We start from the raw sequence: 21,192 nt of genomic DNA, 5'->3' as shown, positions 1-21,192 counted from the left end.
TGGGTCACATATAAAGCTCACCAAACTGCCCAGTGCCATAAACAGAGAAATTCAAACTGCAAAAAACCAGGCCAAGAAGTTAATAGCTTCATGTGTAGATAGTCTTTTCCAAGACATCATAGAAAGACTCACATTATATAATTCCAAAGACTTTTCTCTCTCTTAATTTTTCCTTTCATAACGCCTACCTTTTTGATTTGGCAGGATAATGGCATAATTGAAATTTCAGGGCCGGTGTGGTGGCTTATGACTGTAACGTCAACATTTGGGAGGCCAAGGCAGGAAGATCACTTGAGCCCTGGAGTTCGAGACCAGCCTGAGCAACATAGTAAGATTCATCTCTACAAAAATTTTAAAAAGTTGGCTTTGCACCCATAGTACAGTGGTTATGGCACCAGCCACATGTACCAAGGCTGGCAGGTTCAAGCCTGGCCCAGGCCAGCTAAACAACAACGACAACCACAACAAGAAAATACTGGGCATTGTGGTGGGTGCCTATAGTCCCAGCTACTTGGGAGGCTGAGGCAAGAGAATCGCTGAAGCCCAAGGGAGTTTGAGGTTGCTGTGAGCTATGACGCCATCACATTCTACCGAGGGCAACATAGTGAGACTCTGTATCAAAAAAAAATAAATAAATAAAAAAGTTATTTGGGTGCCATGGTGTGTGCCTGTAATCCTAGCTACTTGGAAAGCTGAGATGGGAGGATTACTTGAGCCCAGAAGTACTAGGTTACAGTGAGCTATGATCATACCACTGTACTACATCCTGGGTGACAAAATGAGATATGATCTCTTAAAAAAAATTAATTTAAAAAATGTTAAAAAATCAAATTTTAACACCAGTAGTTTCTGCTGGTAACAACAGAACCTGATGTAAGAGATCCTTTAGTATGTATTGGTTAAATAGAGAAATGTCTGTGCTATTGCTAACATTACATGCTGTTCCTGGATAAATTCCTCTGCGGAAGTTGAAACTCATATACACAAAATAAAAAACAAATAATGTATTTGTAATAGGTCTCATCTAATTCCCTATGGTCATTTGATTTATGTAATTGGTTGCTTTTAAGCCTAAATTCATGGCTCAAAACCATTATGCAAACTGGGATTGTCTTATTACTATTTAATTTTACTTTGTATTTTCTTTTATAAATTTTATGCCTTTATGCAGAAGTACGACTTCTAACAAAACAGTGCTGGCCCAGCACTTTGAGATGATAGCCAAAAGACTACAGGACAGGCAAAAGTGAAATTAAAAATGAATTCTAGATAGACTTAGCTTTAGTTCTGCTTCCTTCAAACCTCCTTTGTTGCTAAAATGTGGCTAAAAGGATTTGACATTGACTTCTAGCTGCCATTCATTCTCTACAACATGGAACCAGACTAGCAACCTAAGACGGTTTCATCCCAGCACCAAGAGACAATCATAATATAACTATAAGATGATTGAATAGTGATGCTTTCAGAGAAAGATCTTGATCAAAAGGAGAAAATGTGAAAGTTGTCAGAATTAAAATGGAGTCATTTGTGTTTAAAAAAAAAAAAAAAGTAAACTAACAAATAGACCCAGAAAAGGCCAAGAAGGGAGGGCTCTCATGCATAAATAACTTATAACAAGAACTATCACAAAAGACTCTGCCAAAAACACAACCTTGCAAAAAGGCCATTGGAACCTTATATAAAAAATACTTTTACAAGGACATCTTCCCAGTAACTGCCTATCCTGATGCGACTATTGTTACTGATCTTTATATAGGTAAGGATAATTATACAAAAACAATTAAGTTATCCTCCTCATTCGTCCTTTAAAAACCTTTGTCTTGGGCGGTGCCTGTGGCTCAAAGGAGTGGAGCGCCGGCCCCATATAACAGAGGTGGCGGGTTCAAACCCAGCCCCAGCCAAAAACTGCAAAAATAAATAAATAAATAAATAAATAAAATATTAAAAAAAAAACTTTGTCTTGCTCTAGTTACCTGAATATGTACATAGTTTACTATGGTACTTGTATTCCCATTGAAATGCCCTATTCCCAAATAAATATCATTTCATTTTAGAAAACCTTTTTCTGTTTATTTTGTTTGACACTTCAAAAATTTATCCCTTCACAAAAGCAATGAATAAATTGACAAATCTCTCAGAATCCACTTTCTCAGAACTCTGGACACTAATAAAAGTTTGCTGAAACAGACTTAATCAAGAAAGAGTAGCTAGATCTTTAAAAGAGAATTTTATGGCATTTTAACTTACCGTAGATTGATCTCCTGTTCCTCAGCTCAGCCTTTTGAAGACAACAACCCACATTCCTAGTATAAGTGGCCAGTACCAGAGGGAACAGAAAGACCTTATTTTCAAGAACTGTTTTTATTTCTTTGGCTCACCTTTTGATTCAAGTTGAAAGCCAACTTAATGTGCTTTCCTTTATTGAGCTTAACTCAGAACTCTTCCAGAGATGAAGGGACCACCCAGAGGGTGATTGTCAAAAATATGTAAAAGCAAGTATATTAGTTGCTGCCACGTGGGCATGAGGTAACAGTTGGGAAAACAAACTACCCAACAATCTTGGGAGAAAAGGCTGGAGAATGAAATGCTCCAAGGATTAAGGACTTTAAAAAGCCTCCACATATGCCTGGGAATTCAGAAGGCTACAGACACATTACCAGGACTATGATGGTACATGCTCAGAGAAGATCTGAGGATACCTGAAAGCTGTTCTGTCTGGCTGGCAATTTGTACTTTTTATTACTAAAGCTATGTATAAAGAAAATTAAATGATATTATTTGTGACATGAGAATAAAAAGAAATGTATTTTCATATATATTCAGTATACATTTTAGCCACTTTTTCAGTATTTTCAGTATCCCCTATTCTTAGTATGATACTCAGGCCCATAACTGTGCACTCTAATTTTCTGTCATGGTGTGTATAATTAGAAGACAAAAAACAAAATTGTGTCCTAGAATGAGTGCCAAAGTCTCTTGTTCCTGTTTCTTTTATACAGCATTCTGTTCTAGTTTAGTGGATGTTAATGTCTTACTACTCTAAGAATGTTATATTTTCTTTGAAGCTTAAGGTTTTGAGCTGTCTCTTGTTCTTTTGATTTGCTTCCTTTCTGCTCACTTTTTCTCTTCATTTTGGATGCCTTTTCGAATGGGTGATCTTTGGTTATCCATTTATTTTTCAACTAAACTTATAAATGCTAAACGGAATTTCTATGTGTGGACAGGGCTTGTCAACTGCTGGGCTTCATATTAGAGCAAACATAGGCTTCTGGACTTTTTTTGTAGGATCCCCTCAAATGTTAATGTTACTGGGCTGTTCAGTTTCTCCAGAGAAAGTTTTTTCAATCAACTGCTTGTGGGGGAACAGGATGAGCCTGATTGCTTACGCTCTGATTTTGGGCAGGATAAGTGGGCTGAAAGTATTTAATCTCAATCCAGAAGCAGATTTCCAATTGTTTTACCTGTATTTGGTTTCATGCTTCACTGCTCTATTTTGTGCCTGGTCTGCCAGAGCTGAGATCTTCTCCGCTCTAGTTTTAGTTCCTCTAAAGATTATTTCTCCTGCCTCCTATATGATTTGGAGACTTGATGGCACTGGATGAGAACAAGGACTTGGAGGCCTGACTGTTCCATAAAAAGACTTTAAATGATTTCCAAGTTTCAACCCTATACTCACTGTGGAAGTTACATGCTTCCTCCAATTTCTGAGACTATCTGGAATTTTAAAGGAAGAATCAGCTTTTTTTCCATTGGCATTTCCTTTTGTGAACACTTAGGATAGAACCTTCTTCCTCCATTCTGATAAGTTATTTTCCATTCTAACATCTGCTTTTCCTCTTCATAGATTGATGTTAGGAAATAGTAATATGGCCTAGTTTCATTAAATATAAAGAGAAGGAGAGAAAAAAGAATAAAATTAGTGTACCAGTTTAGGATGTCTAATATCTAATGGATTTACATAAAGAAATGACAGCAAAAGGAGAGTGGAAGAAAAATATTCAAGAAATATTATAAGATTATTCCCCAGAACTGAAGAACGTGAGTATCCAGATAGAAAGGCCCACTGAGGGCCCAGCACAATTAATGATAAGATATTGCCCAATAAGTCTTATCATCATTAAATTCCGGAAAAATCATAAATAAAGATATTATAAGCTTTCAGAAGGAAGAAAATACAATAGGACACATACAGAGACCAGGAATGCTACCCAGGAATCAGAATCACATTTGATTTCTCAGTCACAATACTGAAAGTTAAATACTGAGGAACTTTTTTCCAACTTACAAACACGTACTCATTCAAATAACAAGAAGTTCTAGAGAAGAATAAAAACATTTTCAGAAGAGGGCGGCATCTGTGGCTCAAGGAGTAGGGCAGTGGCCCCATATGGGGGGCGGGGTTCAAACCCAGCCTGGCCAAAACTGCAAAAAAAAAAAAAAAAAAAGGCGGCACCTGTGGCTCAAAAGAGTAGGGCCCTGGCCCTATATACCTAGAGGTGGTGGGTTCAAACCCGGGTCTGGCCAAAAACTGCAAAAAAAAAAAAAAAAATTTTTTTCAGAAGTAAAAATTCTCAAATAATTTACCTCAAATGCATCTTTTCTAAGGAAAATTCTTGAAAGGAAATTCTGAAATCTAGAAAACAGGTGAACGGAACATAAAAGAGATGCAAAGAGAATTCTCAGGATGACAATTGTGCATGAGGCCTAGAGCAGTGCTGCTCAAAGTGTGGAAATAAAGGCAGTACGTCATTTGCAGAAAAGTGTTACAAATAGTAGACTAAAGGATCCTTTCTTGTGGACCACCAGAAACAAAATATAAAAATTAAAAAGAAAAAAATATGGTTGGTTATTTTAAGGGAATTTCTCAAGAAATTGCATTAAAATAAACTTTAAAATATAGCTGAAGAGGCTCGACGCCTGTGGCTCAAGTGCCTAAGGCGCCAGCCACATACACCTGAGCTGGCAGGTTCGAATCCAGCCTGGGCCTGCCAAACAACAATGATGGCTGCAACCAAAAAATAGCCGGTAAAATTCATTAAAGATGACTTTTATCTCTTAAAAAAAAAAAAAAAATAGCCGAGCATTGTGGCAGGCGCCTGTAGTCCCAGCTACTTGGGAGGTGGGGGCAGGAGAGTCGCTTAGCCCAGGAGTTGGAGATTGCTATGAGCTGTGATGCCACAGCACTCTACCCAGGGCAACAGCTTGAGGCTCTGTCTCATTAAAAAAAAAAAAAATATATATATATATATATATATATATATATATATATATCTGAAGAAGCATTGATCATATGAACACATTACTAGGGCCACTCTCAGAGCTTTGGAATAGGCTGGTGCAAACACAAGGCCTTAGAGCTCAAGCTTTATTAGTGTCAAGGCAAATCTATCTATCTCTGTCAAAGGAATTGGCAGGTTTCTGAGGGTACCATCAAAGAAACTCCTTCAAGTAGTTTCTGGAACAACTCCATCTCACCATGTCTGTCTTAAAACAAAAGTATGTTCATTGCATACATAAGTTCAATGGAACACAGTCTTTGCCAGGTGCTGTTTTTAGGCATTTTGCAAACGTTATTACAAACATTTACTAATTCTCATGATAACACTATGGTCAGGTCCCATTATTATCTCTGTATTACAGATATGTGAAGTGAGAATCAGAATGTAAAGCTATTTGCCCAAATTCATGCAGGTAAGTTGGAAAGCCAGGATTTAGAGTTGAGTTAGATCTCTATGATTCTAGAGCAATGGTTCTCTCTCTCTCTCTCTCCTCTACTTTTTTTTTTTTTTTTTTTTTTTTTTTTGAGACAGGGTCTCACTCTGTTGCCCAGGCTGGAATAGGGTGGCATCATCATAGTTCACAGCCTGCAGCCTCAAACTCCTAGGCCAAAGTGACCCTCCTGCATCAGTCTTCCAAATAGCTGGGGCTACAGGTACACATTACCACATGTGGCTAATTTTTTTTTATTTTGTGCAAAGACAGTATCTCGCTGTGTTGCCCAGGTTTGTCTTGAACTCCTGGCCTCAAGCAATCCTCCTGCCTCAGCCTCCCAAAGCACTAGGATTAAAGGCATGAACCACTGCACCCAGCCTCTAGCTCTTTTCAGTGCGCCACAGCCCCCAAATTCTTTCCATTTCCCTGATCTTCTACTCAGCACATCTATCATAAGCTTTTCCAGATGTTTCTGACAATGCTATTTTTTGTTTGAACTTCAGTCATCTCTGGCAGCAACTGGCATCAGCATACCCAATGTCTCCACTGCTATCACTGCTGTTATCCCAGCAAAGTGGAAAGGTTATATCATATTCCAAATTCCAAAAGATCCGCCAGTGCTATGCCTACCTACTTCTTAGTGTTAGGTTATACAGAGTGTTTTGTCCTTTACCTTAGAAAGGAAGTTCTTCCACAGGCACTTAAACCTGTAGAAATTCATAGTGTGCATATAATCATCAATATAAGGGGCTAATAAAAAAAGATGATTTTGCATCTTTTGTATTTCCCTGAATGGATTTGAAGAACATTTTCATAAGTAAAGTATCTCAAGAATGGAAAAGTAACCAACCTGTGTTCTCAGTACTAGTCTGAAACTTTTAAATCAACAACTACAGGCCTACATACAAGGTTATAGAAGTCATAGAGTTAATATATGTGTTTGTATCATCAGCACATATTCTAAAGTTGGAACAATACAGAGAATATTAGGATGGCATGGTGGTTCATGCTTATAAGTAATCCTAGCACTCCGGGAGGCTGAGGCGGGTGGATTGCATAAGCTCAGGACTTCAAGACCAGCCTGAACAAGAGCAAGATCCCAGCTTTACTAAAAAAAAGAAAGAAAGATAAACTATCCAGGTGTTGTGGCGGGTGCCTGTAGTCCCAGCTACTTGGGAGGTGGAGGCCCAGGAGTTTGGGGTTTCTGTGAGCTATGTCACCATGGCACTCTAGCCTAGGGCAACAGAGAGAGGCTCTGTCTCAAAAAAACAGGGTTAAGACAGCTCTGAGGTAAGACAGTGAGCTCGTCCTTACCATATAAAGGTAAACTGTTTTTTTAATTTTTTATTGATGTATAATTAACATACAATGGAATAAAGAAACGTTAGTTCTGACAGTTGTAAGTACCCATGTAATCACCACTCAAAGCATGTATGCTTTATCTGTTTTAAGTGTTATGTTACATTTCCATCAACTGCAGAAAGTTCCCTTGTGCCCATCCTAGTTAATCCCCTTATACCCACCCAGATGGAACCACTCTATTTCTTTCTCCATATATTTGTACAACTTCTCTTAGAAGTCAAACAAATGGAATCATGCTGTATGCATTTTTGTGTCCCTAGCTTCTTGCATGCAAATAATTCAAATGTTTTTGAGATTGTGACCCGCTTTTTATTTTCCCCATCAATAAGCACACAAAAAATTGGTGGAGCATGTTTGGACTTTTCCATCCAAGCTGTGCTGAAATCTGATTCTGGTTATTTACCGGTAGGTAATGAGGATAGTAAGATGAATCTTGAGGGGGAAAAAGGTCACCTCTCAAGGCACCTGCTTCAGGTGAAAAAATTACATGGTCTCTATGAAAAGAGAAGTTATTCTTCCCTGGCGAGGGAAAGAAGCTGCTTCTGCCAACAACAACAACAACAACAAAAAGGTCAGAGAGTTGGGGAGTTTGTAATACTTGGATTCATCCAAACAAATAACATCCCAGGTCTCTATGTTTCACTCTTTCCCTATCTGATTTTGCATAATGAACCTGGCAAAGTTGGAGATTTAGTCCTCTTCACAGTTCTACTAACCTATTATCAGATCTCAAGCCTGATTTTTAGTACATTCTGTCCTGTTGCTTTAGGAAATAAAGATTTCTTACAACTGCCATACAGGCAGAATTTCTACTGCTGTCAAAAGCAGCCATTCTACTCCTAAACAGTTATGAATAACATTATTTATATATCAAGTAGGTGCCACAGCCACTTGACTTTCCCATATATTGCCTTCCACCTACATGTCATACCAATAAAACAGCACATACCACAGGTGAAAGCTCAAGTAATTGTAATGCCACTTCATGCCGGGGGTTATTACCATGCCACTTGCCACCAATAGGTGAATAATCTAACTCCAAAACTCCATCCTAATAATCTATTTCTCTTTTCTAGAAATATTTCTTTTTTTTCCTTTTCTCCTTTTTTTATTTTAGGTTAATGTGAGGGTACAAAGAAACAGGTCAAAATATTTGAATTTGTTAGGTAGAGTCTCTCTTGTAGTTGTGTCCTGCACCCAAAAGGTGTGCCATACACCCCTACATTGTGCCCATTAAGTGGAAGCAACCCAGATCTCTTTTCCCCCATACCTTGTTCTCCCTCCCCCCAATTTGAATTGAAATGAGTTTTTCTCCTAGTGGGCTGTGAATTAGATCATCTACTGGATTCACATTAGTACTTAGTACACTGGGTACTTGCTTTTCCATTCTTGTGATAGTTTACTAAGAAGAATGTGTTTCGACTCCATCCAGGTTAATACAAAAAATGTGAAGTCACCATCTTTTTTATGGCTGAATAGTATTCCATGGCATACATATACCATAGTTTGATAAGCCATTCCTGAATTGATGGGCATTTATGTTGTTTCCATATCTTGGCGATCATAAATGGAGCTGCAATAAACAATCTAGTGCAAATGTCCTTATGATAAAATGATCTTTTTTTCTGGGTAGATGCCTAGTAATGGGACTGCAGGGCCAAATGGGAGATCTAATTTGAGTTCTTTGAGGAGTCTACATACTTCTTTCCCAAGAGGTTGTACTAGTTTACAGTCCCACCAAGAGTGTAAAAGTGTTTCCCTCTCTCTGCATCCGTGCCAGCATCTGCAACTTTGGGTCTTTGTGATGTGGGCTATTCTTATAGGGGTTAGGAGATATCTCAGGGTGGTTTTGATTTGCATTTCTCTGATGACTGGGGAAGATGAGCATTTTTTCATATGTTTGTTAGCCAATAACCTGTCTTCTTCAGAGAAGGTTCTATTCATGTCTCTCGATCAGTGATAGATGGAATTGTTTGCTCTTTTTTGTTGATTGATTTGGGTTGATTATAGATCCTAGTTAACAAACCTTTGTCAGATTGGTAACACGCAAATATCTTTTCCCATTCTGAAGGTTGTCTGTTTGCTTTAATTGTTGTGTCCTTAACTGTGCAGAAGCTTTTCAGTTTAATTAAGTCTCATTCGTTTATTTTTGTTGTTGCTGCAATTGCCACTGAAGTCTTCTTCATAAAATCTTTTCCTAGGCCTACATCATCAAGGATTTTTCCCACACTTTCCTCTAGGATCTTTATTGTTTCATGTCTTAGATTTAAATATTTTAATACATCTTGAATCAATTTTTGTAAGTGGTAAAAGGTGTGGGTCCAGTTATAGTCATTTACATGTGGTTATCCAGTTCCCCCAGCACCATTTATTGAATAAGGAATCTTTTCCCCAGTGTATGCTTTTGTTTGGTTTATCAAAGATCGCATGGCAACTAGAGACTGGTTTCATCTCTTGGTTTTCTATGCATTTCCAAATATCTATGTCTCTGTTTTTGTGCCAATACCATGATATTTTGATCACTGTGGAATTGTAATATAGGCTGAAGTCTGGTAGGGTGATGCCTCTGGCTTTGTTTTCATCACTAAAAATTGCCTTGTCTATATGGGGTTTTTTCCTGATTCCATATGAAATGAACAACTATTTTTTCCAGTTCTTCAAAGTATGATGTTGGTATTTTAATAGATATTACATTGAATCTGTAGATTGTTTGGGGAAATATGAATATTTTAACAACATTGGTTCTTCCCAGCCAAGTGCATGGTATGATCTTCCATTTGATCTTCTGCTATTTCTTTTCTTAGGGTTTTTCCTTTCTGAAAATTTTATTTTCAGAGGTCCTTCATCTCTTTTGTTAGGTATATTCCTAGGGATTTCATTTTTTTTTGAAGCTACTGTGAAGGAAACCATGCCTTTAATTAGTTTCTTAACTCAGCTGTTACTGACATATACAAAGCTAGAGGGACACCCTAGACCATGAGCTCATGACCTACTTGAACTGGACCCCTACCATGACTCCCCAGCCAGACCACTGCCATGAACCCTCCCCCAGTACTCAGAGAAAAGAATATATAATGAAAATTAAAAATACAATTGCTTAAGAGAAAGACAAGAAAGGGTATTTTAGCTGTTGTATGAAAAATTTATGTGAGAAAGATGAGATAAGGAGAAGATTCTCTGCAAAAAGAGAGGAATACAAAATAGAGAGAGAGTAACAGGGACTGAAATACCATAACAAAAATGAGGGTGCCCTTGCTATTGAAGAAAATAAAAATAAAAATAAACCAACTAAACAAAAAACAAAAACAAAAACCACAAAAACAAAAAAAGAGAAGAAAAATATATATATACAAGGTCTCCATAAAGTTCATGTGCAATTTAAAATAGTTGTAAATTTTAAATTGCCACACGAACTGTACAGAAACTATCCTGGACACCAGGTGGTGCTGTGGTGTTAGGAGACAGAGAACACGCTCTAGTTTTGTTGTGAGCAATGAGTACCAGAAACCACTCTCTAGTTGCCAAGATCGGGTCCTGGCTTCCTGACTTAGTTGCCCTCAATCAGGGCTTGGTTGTTTTGTCAGCATTCAGTCCTCACAAGGTTAGGGTCTTAAAGCTTTCACCAGATTCCTCGAGAGGCAGGTCTCACAGTGCTCCCTGACAACAATTGAGGGGGTGGGGATGAGAGCCAGTCAGCTTACCTCAAGAGTGGATGCCCACGCTCAACTGGCATGCCAGAGCCAGCCCTGCACTAGGACCCTGCAGACAGTTTCTCTCACACTGGCTCCCAATGGCAGATAATGGTAGATACACTCCACCAGGTATTCAAACCCAGCTGCTGGACACTGTTCTAGTCTACCCAGTGAGTTTAGCTAAAAATCAAAAAACTGCAGGATAGTTCCTTCCTTTCCCCAGTCCTCTGCAGGTGGGCCACCGGTTCCCATGTACTCACCTTCTGTGCTGGTTTCCTTCAGCTCCAGACCTCCTCACTGGCTCCTGTGGTCCACCACTGCTTTGCTGTGCTCCCAGAGTGATGTCTCTGAGTAGGCTCCCCCAGCCAGAGATGGCTGGAGTTTTCTTTCACCCTGCCTTGCCATGAGTGGCTAGTAGAGAGATGTTTCTAATCCCATATTTTCTAGAACTATTTCCAACATCTAATATCTTAGCCATGGTCCTCTAGAAAATAGAACCTGAACACATGGTGTTATGTAAACCCAAGGTGACAATGGTGGGGGGAGGTAAATGAAGCAAAGAAAAATATAAACCAGTGTGATGCAAAGCATTACCCCACAGGCAATTACTTCACAAAACTGCAAGTCACTTGCCAGGTATGTTTGGTCAGCACATGGGACCTTTTCCAGAATGTCTTAAAGGAAAACACACACATACACATGTGCACACGCACATTTCAGGTTTGGAAAGGAGAAAGTGGAAGAAATTTATCTGCCTGGCTTCCTTACACCTTTTGATTTCCATTAGTTATAGTTCATAACCCAGGGAGCTGACTCTCCTTCATTTCCAGGTTTCATTATTTGGTCCCTTAACAACTTCTCACAAAGCCAGATCCTATACTCACAGTGTAGCATTTCACCCATGCATGCAAGTGGAGTGATAACTTGGCAATGATAGGTTCAGTGTGTAGAACACAGAAACCATTCAGGTGCAGGGCTTCAACTTAAAGACTACTACATATCTCTGAGAGCTCAGAAAGGATGCCAAAAAAAATGGAGTGGCAACAGCACAATTTGTAGAGTGGACATCATCTTGAAAAAGAATTTAAGAAGGCATATGAGTTTGTGTGCAATACAGAAGGTTCATACAAATAAGACAAAAAGATAGTTTGGACTAGGATGATGAGAGTGGGGATGGAGAAAAGGAAAGATTTAGGATACATTTTGGAAATATAGCCAATGGAACTTTCTAGTGAACTGGGTGTAAGGGGTCAAGAAAATGGAGGATTCCTAGATAACCCCAACAGTTTTTACTTGAGTAACTAGATAGACCATAGCATTACCAATTTATGGGATATGGTGGAGGAATAGATTTGGCAAGAAGGGAACCAACAGGTAGTTTAATATTGTCTAAAGGTTCGGTCAAAAATAGTTTGTGTTTGTGGTTTATTTTTTAAGTCTGAAGCATTAAACTTAATAACCACATCCCATGACAATTCCATGCCATAATTCAAACAAAGGCCAGTCCTATACATAGCTAGGACCAGTTACCACTTACCTGGTATAGTTGGCAATACGATAACAGCCTGCCTCCAAAACTCTCCCCACCTTTTGGCTAGATGCCCATAATTTGTGTTCTGATTATCTATTGCTGTGTAACAAATAATCCCAAAGTTAGTAGTTTAAAACAGCATTTATGTTGTTCATTTATCTGCAACATGCACAAGGTTTGGAACAGTGAGCTGATCTTTACCTCATGTGGTATCAGCTGTAACAGCTCAACTGGGAGATAGAGGATCTATGCCCTAGTTACCTCACTCACATTGACTTGCAAGTTGGTGCTGGCTGTCATCTGGGAACTGAGCCAGAGTGGGAAGCCAGGAGCCTTGATTCCTCCCCACAGGGACCTCTGCAGGGGTTGCTTACCCTTCCTCGCAACATGTGGCTGTGTTCCAAGAGCAAACACCTCCAGAACAGTAAGTAGAAGCTGCCAGTTTCTTGAAGTATAAGGCCAGAAACTGGCACAGTGTCACTTCTACCACATTCTATTGGTCAAGCACTCACAGAATCCAGATTTAAGGGAAAAGAACTAGGCATCACCTCTCAGTGGAATGAATGTCAAAAAGAAATTGGGGTATCAAATCATGGGTTAAATGTCACAGCTTAGAACTCATATCCTGGTACTAGCTAATGTAGTGCCTTTGGTTTCATGGAAGCAGGGAACACTTAAACCATTAGCTGTCTGTTTATATGATTTTGTCACATCAGTACTTGACACTAGGTCCCCAGGAGAATGGGAGACAAAATAGAGATAATAATGGATAATAATATTGCTACCACTTTTGGGGTATGTAGCATGTGCCAGACATTATTCTGAGTACTTTACATGTATCAGCTTATTGAATTTTCCAAATAATCCCACAAAATATTTTTATTATCATTACCTTAAGGTTAGGAAATTGAGGTATAGAAGGGTTAAATCATTATCCCAAAGTTATACAGCCAAGAAGTAGTTGAGTTGGGTTTACAGCCCATATCTAACTCCAGATCTCACACTCAAAATCAATATTCTATAACTGGAAAGGATAGAGATGGTTTTCTCAGAAATGGATAGGTTGGATCAGCACCTGTGGCTCAAGCAGCTCAGGCGCCAGCCACATACACCTGAGCTGACGGGTTCAAATCCAGCCTGGGCCCACCAAACAACAATGATGGCTGCAACCAACAAATAGCCGGGCAACGTGGCGGGTGTCTGTAATCCCAGCTACTTGGGAGGTGGAGGCAGGAGAATCGCTTGAGCCCAGGAGTTGGAGGTTGCTGTGAGCTGTGATGCCACAGGACTCTACACAGGGTGACAGCTTGAGGCTCTGTCTCCAAAAAAAAGGAAAAGAAAAGAAATGGATAGGTTACCGGGCCACAAAGCCTTGAGAAGAGCCCAGGAGTGCAAGGAGACTTCATTAGTAGCAGCTTTTCTTTTTACCGCTTACAAAGTTTTTATTTCGAATTAATATGAGGGAACAAATTTTTAGGCTGCATTGTTCTCACTTCCAAGGTAAAGTTCAAGTTATAGGATAGCCCCTCACCCACGGAGGAAGAAGTTATGTGCAAAATATCAGAGCAGTCGGGATTTTCCACCACAGAAGGTTCAGGGTCTCAGAAATCATGATTAAAAATCATGTCTAGCATCTTTGTCAAGCACTATGCTAAGTTCTGTATGTGCACTAAATTCATATAAATCTCCGAACAATTGTGTAGTCAGTATTGTCCTTACTGCCATTTTACAGGTAAGGAAACTGAGATAATCTCAGTAATGTCTACAGTAGGGTAGCCACAGGGTTGGGACAGCTGTATAGAGCCCTGGGAAATGTATTGCTGGAAAAGTTGGGAGAGGATGAAGGACACGGCAAGTCTGTCTAGTCTATCATATCGCTCTTAACCGGGCATCACCCCCAGCTAGTTGCCTCTCTTCCCCTTGTGCCTACTTTCTTTCATCCATGATCTCTGACAGCCAAAAGTATTGACTCTACATGGCACAAGAGAACTGAGCAAATCCATCTGAAGTTATCCGCCTCTTTATTCCCAGTTAATTAATAACTAACTATTGAAGAAAGAATAAAATTATTGACTTAATGACGATACTGAGCAATTAAGTTTTTAGTGCTATTCACAAGTTTAATCACTGCCTAAGTGGATATTAATAGAGATGGATCCCTTGTCCATCTAATTCCCATTTTGCCACCAACAACCCATGGCAGACTTCTGATCTTCCCAAGATACTTTCCCAGAAACAAGTTTAAATCTTGGCCCAGTCAAGCAAACATTTCCAAGCAATTAATCCACTGCTAATTGCAAAGTAATTAGCTGTCCAGAAATGGCAGAAAAGAACCTAGATTTCGGGATGCCAACTGGGCCACTTCGATGCTTCTTAGAAGTATACCCAAAAAGATTAGGTTCATGATTACCTCTGCAGATTTTTAAGTACTAGTAGGCTGATCCTTTGGCCTTCAGCTCCAGCCCTCTTTATTTGGGGGGGAATACAGAGTCTCTAGTCTGGAGACATACAAAGACCTAAGACTAGAAACCAATCACCCTTAAGCCAGATTGGTATCCCAATGTTAAGTTTGCCTCTCCATCCCACTAATTCAGCACCTCCCTATCCCAGCCTGACCTGTACCTCAACATACTTTTACTCAGATGTTTCCCTCCAAAATGGCTCTCCTACCCAGATTGCCCCACTTTCACTAGCCAGACCTAAACTTTAGTCCATTAACGACTTGCCCTAGAAGTTCCTTCCAGAAGTGTTCATAGCATCTCTGTCATTCATAATCCTAGCTATCATAGGAGCTGAGGGAGGAAGCTACCACTTTCTGACTGACAGTTTCAGTCTACAAAGTAGTCAGCAAAGACTGACCCCATAGACAAAAGTCTTCACCTCTCCAGGAACATCCCCAAAAGTGTTACCTGCACATTGTACTTCTGTGAGAGCATCTCATCACTATCTTCAGGGAGTGGACACGAACTAGATCCTGCCTCTGAAAATCTAAGGCACCCAGAGAGGGGAACAAGCAGAACTTCGATTTTTTATTTTTGCATGTTGGCTCATACTAAATACCTGGTTCTAGCTGTCCAGAAAGCTCTGGTGAGCTCTGATGAGCAGTATGTTTCATCTTGGCATATTTATTTCCACATCACCTGTGACCCATAGCAATTGAAGTATCAAAGCCCATCCTATCTGGATTTATTATGCCTGATAGTTACATATCTTCTCTACTGGGCAAATTCTCAAAACTGGAAGTTCGGACACTGTTTCTCCAAGAGAATAAAATTGCACCATTGGTCTGAGTATCCTCAAAGTGAGTATACTCTCTCAGAGCCAGAAACAAACAGCAAGTTCTAGTTTTTCCCCAGCTTTATTCACTGTTTAAGGCCTGAGCAGCAATGGTAAAGGGACAAGAATCTGTACTCAGCCCTACTATGAAACTAATTTATGGCTTTCACATGAAAGCTATAACCCAGTTATAACCTAAGAATAGGGGGAAGGGGGAAAGGGAGGAGAGGGAAGGGAGAGGTGGGCAGAGGGAAGAGGATTGGTGGGATTACACCTGCGGTGCATCTTACAAGGGTATATGTGAAACTTAGTAAATGTAGAACGTAAATGTCTTAACACAATAACTAAGAAAATGCCAGGAAGGCTATGTTAACCAGAGTGATGAAAATGTGTCAAACAGTCTATGAAACAAGTGTATGATGCCCCATGATCACATTAATGTACACAGCTATGATTTAATAAATAAATAAATAAATAAAACTGGGAAAAGGAAATGTCCTTTTCCTGGACTATTAAAAAAAAAAAAGAATCCATACTCTCTCATTTCCAACCAGCCAGATAATCCTGAGGAGATGGTGTACATATTTGAAGTGAAAACATTCTAGCAGGTAGGAGACTACTTACAACTTTGTCCACACACACCAAAGAACAGCTTTTCAAATACAACGCAGCTAATTATGAAATTGCTATAGCTGATTTAGCCAGCATGGCTGCCTCATTGATCTACTTCCTGTAAAAGAGAATGTTCACCCACATTCTAGCCATGGACAATGAATTTATGAATCTAAAGGTCCTTTGCAAAACCTGGGAGGTCAGAGGAAAGCAGCAGCCATTTAGTCTGAGCCCTAAGCCCAAAGAGATTCTCAAATTTGGGCTGGTGTACAAAGACAAATATAAGTAAGGGAATTGGGGGAGGCCTCATCATAAATACTAATCCTAATTAAAATTCAACAAGCCCTGAACCTGAGGACGAACAAAAGCACCTCAAGATCTAAAAGTCTCAAGGCCTTGCTATAGTAACAGCAGAAGTTGATCATTATCAAGTGTCTTCTGTGTGCAAGGCATGTTATATATATTATGTCATTTAGGCTTCACAACTATTCTAGAGATAAGTAGTACAGCTGGACTGTCTGACAGTAAACAGCTCCAGGAGCAGGAGGAAAGGAGAGGACTCTCAGGATAGAAAAAAGAAAGGCTGGATCCCCTAAGCCTGTATGCACAAAGATGTGGGAGGCAGGTTCTGAGAAAGGCTGGGATCTATACCCCACCTGAAACCCAGAGGTAATAGTAGAAATTCTGCTTGGGGCAATATTTCCCTCCAGGCTTAGCTGTCCTCTCCATCTTAACTCTTGTCAACATTCTTGTTGATTTTAGCTGCTTCAATCAGAAGCTAATTCCTCTAGATCCCATTTTTTCTTGCCCCCACAGAGACATGTGTCCTTCAGTTATTTCCACTTGGTAAAATTTCATCCTCATTTTTGGCCTTTTATTAATCTCCCTCATCGAATGGAACTTTTAAAAAATGTTTATAGACAAAACTATGAAGGCAGAAAAGATCACTGCTTACAAGGAGTTCAGAGAGAGGAACAAAGCGATGAATAGCTGGAGCACAAGACATTTTTAGGACACTGAAATTATTCTATATGATACTATAATGGTGGACAAAGAACATAAGGCATTTTTCAAAACACATAGAACTAGACAACACAAGGAGTGAAACTTAATGTAAACCATGGACTTTAATTAATAATGTATCAATATTATTTCATCAAATAAATTGTATAACAAATATACCACACTAGTGCCAAGTTGTTAATAATAGGGGAAACTTTGGTGGTAGCAAAGAGAGGTAATATATATATGGGGACTCTTCGTATTTTCTACTCAGTTTCCCTCCAAACCCAAAATTGCTCTAAAAAATAAAGTATGTGTTCTAAAAACTACTTATGCCCATAGCACTTTCCATTAAAAAGGACCCCTGGCTCCCTGAAGAAAGAGGTGATTCCAGGTCTGACACAGTAAATGTTCAAGATGAGCCTGGGGATCTTGTCAGACAAGAAAACAGTAAAGGGGCAGCGGCTGTGGCTCAGTGGGTAGGGCGTCGACCCATATACCAAGGGTAGTGGGTTCAAACTCCCTGGCCAAACTGCAACAAAAATAGCCAGGTGTTCCGGCGGGCACCTGTAATCCCAGCTACTTGGCAGGCTGAGGCAAGAGAATCACTTAAGCCCAGGAGTTGGAGGTTGCTGTGAGCTGTGATGCCATAGCACTCTACCGAGGGCGACATAGTGAGACTCTGCCTCTAAAAAGAAAAAAAGAAAGAAAACAGTAAAGGACTATTGGGGAAGCCTGAAGAGGCTCCTGTTCACCAAAGATTGTCAATATGAGCATTAAAAATAATATTACCTAACTCTCATTCATTGCTGGTAGAAATGCAAAATGGTATGTATAGTCACTGGGAAGACGGTTTTGTGGTTTCTTACAAAAAAAAAAAAATCTTACCATATGATGCAGCAAATATTCTCCTTGATATTTACCCCCAAAAGCTGAAAATTCATGCATACAAATATTTATAGCAGCTTTATTCACAATTGTCAAAACTTGGAGACAACCAAGATGTCCTTCAGTAGGTGAGTAGATTAATAATAAACTGGAATAATATTCAATGCTCAAAAGAAAGGAACTATGAAAGCCATCAGGGTAGCGCCTGTAGCTCAGTGAATAGGGCGTTGGCCACATACAGTGGCTCCAAACCCAGCCTAGGCTACCTAAAATCAACAATGACAATTGCAACAAAAAAATAGCCAGGTGTTATGGCGGGTGCCTGTGGTCCCAGCTACTTGGGAAGCTAAAGCAAGAGAATCACTTAAGCCCAAGAGTTTAAGTTTGCTGTGAGCTGTGATGCCACAGCACTCTACCGAGGGCAACATAGTGAGACTCTGTCTCAAACAAACAAAAAAAAAATCATTAAAAAACATGGAGAAAACTTAAATCAATATTACTGTGAAAGAAGTCAATCTAAAAAAAAATGGTTACATACTATATGGCATTCTGGAAAAGGAAAAACTATGGAGATAATAAAAAGATCAGAGATTGCCAGGGATTGATGGAGGAATGAATAGGCAGAACACAGAGGATTTTTAGAGCAGTGTAATTACTCTGTATGATACTGTAAATGTGCATATATACCATTATACATTTATCCAAACCCATATAATGTACCACACCAAGAATAAACCCTAATGTAAACTACAGGTGATAATAATATGTTAGTATAGGTTCATCAGTTATAATAAATGAACCACTCTGGTGGGAGATGTTGATGATTAAGGAGGCTATGCCTGTGAGGGGACATGGAGTATTTGGTAACTCTCTGCACCACCTGCTCAATTTTGCTGTAAACTACAACTTCTTTTAAAAAAAAAGTGTTAAAAATTAAAATAAAATAAATAATTAGTAGTAGATTGATATATATTAAGTATATAAAATTCTACAAGTTCATTATGATACTCAAGGAAAAAAATAGGCATTGACCATCACTGGAAGTTTTTATTTATTTATTTATTTATTTATTTATTTTGAGACAGAGTCTCACTATTTCACCCTTGATAGAGTACTATGACATCACAGCTCACAGCAACCTCAAGCTCTTAAGCTTAAGCAGTTCTCTTGCCTCAGCGTCCCAAGTACCTGGAATTACAGGTGCCTGCCACAAGGCTCAGCTATTTTTTGTTACAGTTATCATTGTTGTTTTAGATGGCCCAAGCTGGGTTCGAACCCACCAACTTCGGTGTATGTGGTTGGCGCTGTAACCACTGTGCTATGGGCACTGAGCCATCATTGGAAGTTTTTAGAGCAACAACTTGTTATACTAAAAGTTAATAGGGGATGGTTTAGTGAGACTATTAAAAAGTGGGGGAGAGTTAATAAATAAAGATAAATAATTAATTAAACATTGATTCTGTGTTTCCTGTTCAAATAGTATGTCAGGGTCTCTAAATAATTGATAAAGAAAGCTCTTCAGTATGGAGAATAGCACTCACCACTGCAAAAGGAAAAATAGGATTAGAAAATCACCATTTTGAGTGATTCTACTTCCATTTCTAGTTTTGCTCTGGTGTTTGGGTTTCTCCTCGGCTACCCAAGATGAACCAATTCTTCAGAAAAGTGAAACCCAAGGTTCCACCACCCAGCCTGATGTGCTGCATTGGCACGGTGGACAGCCAGGCAGAATCCATTGACAAGATTTCTTGATTGGATGCTGAGCTAGTGAAGTATAAGGATCAGATCAAGAAGATGAGCGAGAATATGGAAAATTCTGCAAAGAATATGGTCAAGCAGAAAGCCTTGCGGGTTTTAAAGCAAAAACAGATGTATGAGCAGCAGCGGAACAATCTTGCCCAACAGTCTTTTGACATGGAACAAGCCAATTACACCATCCAGTCACTGAAGGACACCAAGACCACGGTTGATGCTGTGAAACTGAGAGTAAAAGAAATGAAAAAAGCATACAAGCAAGTGAAAATTGACCAGATTGAGGATTTATAAGACCAGTGAGAGGATATGATGGATGATGCAAATGAAAAGCAAGAAGCACTGAGTCGCAGTTATGGCACCCCAGAATTAGACGAAGATGACCTGGAAGCTGAGTTGAATACACGGGGTGATGAGCTTCTGGCTGATGAAGATAATTCCTACTTGGATGAAGCAGCATCTGCACCTGCAGTTCCAGAAGGTATTCCCACTGACACAAAAAAAAAAGGATGGAGTCCTGGTGGATGAATTGGGATTGCCACAGATTCCTGCTTCACAGACTTGCATCATTCAAGTACCTCGTCTTGCATCATTCAAGTACCTCGTATAAAATGAACATATATTGGCTCGGCACCTGTGGCTCAAGCAACTAAGGCGCCAGCCACATACACCTGAGCTGGCGGGTTTGAATCCAGCCCAGGCCCACCAGACAATGATGGCTGTAACCAAAAAATAGCTGGGCACTGTGGCAGGCACCTGTAGTCCCAGCTACTTGAGAGGTGGAGGCAGGAGAATCGCTTAAGCCCAGGAGTTGGAGGTTGCTGTGAGCTGCGATGCCATGGCACTCTACCCAGGGTGACGGTGTGAGACTCTGTCTCAAAATAAATAAATACATAAAAATTAAAAAATGAAATGAACATATATTGTGGGACTGGGAAATGTGTTATCTTTCCCAATTTGCCATAACAGATTTAGGGTTTTTTTCTTTTCTTTGAAATAAAGGTTAATTATATTGCTTTTTTTTTTTTTCACAGTAAGAGACTCATCCCTTTGGAGATGCTTTCTTTGTACTAAAATTTGATTCCTTTTTCTCTTATGAAAGACTAACTTACTTAAAAGTACCTTTGGCTTTGTATGACTTATTTTTATTCATTAATGATCATTTAAAATAAAATCAAGGAAATGGGAATCTTGAAAATCTAACAGTGTAACTCTATGATAAATTGATAAGACAGAGATGCAATTATTGGGGCTGTTCATATTCTTATTCAAAACCATTTTCTAAGGCCGGGCGCAGTGGCTCACTCCTGTAATCCTAGTACTCTTGTAGGCCGAGGCTGGAAGATTGAGCTCACAAGTTTGAGA

The 21,192-nt window shown here is 39.4% G+C and overlaps 1 pseudogene; it reads left to right on the top strand.

Moving 5' to 3' along the window:
* The first annotated feature begins 19,719 nt into the window (after positions 1-19,719).
* Positions 19,720-20,410, top strand: LOC128577880 (charged multivesicular body protein 5-like; annotated as a pseudogene).
* The last annotated feature ends 782 nt before the right edge of the window (positions 20,411-21,192 follow it).

This window comes from Nycticebus coucang, chromosome X (assembly GCF_027406575.1).
Source record: "Nycticebus coucang isolate mNycCou1 chromosome X, mNycCou1.pri, whole genome shotgun sequence".
Lineage (NCBI taxonomy): Eukaryota > Metazoa > Chordata > Mammalia > Primates > Lorisidae > Nycticebus > Nycticebus coucang.
Note: the sequence above shows the minus strand (reverse complement) of the source record. Positions and strands in the feature narration are given on the sequence as shown.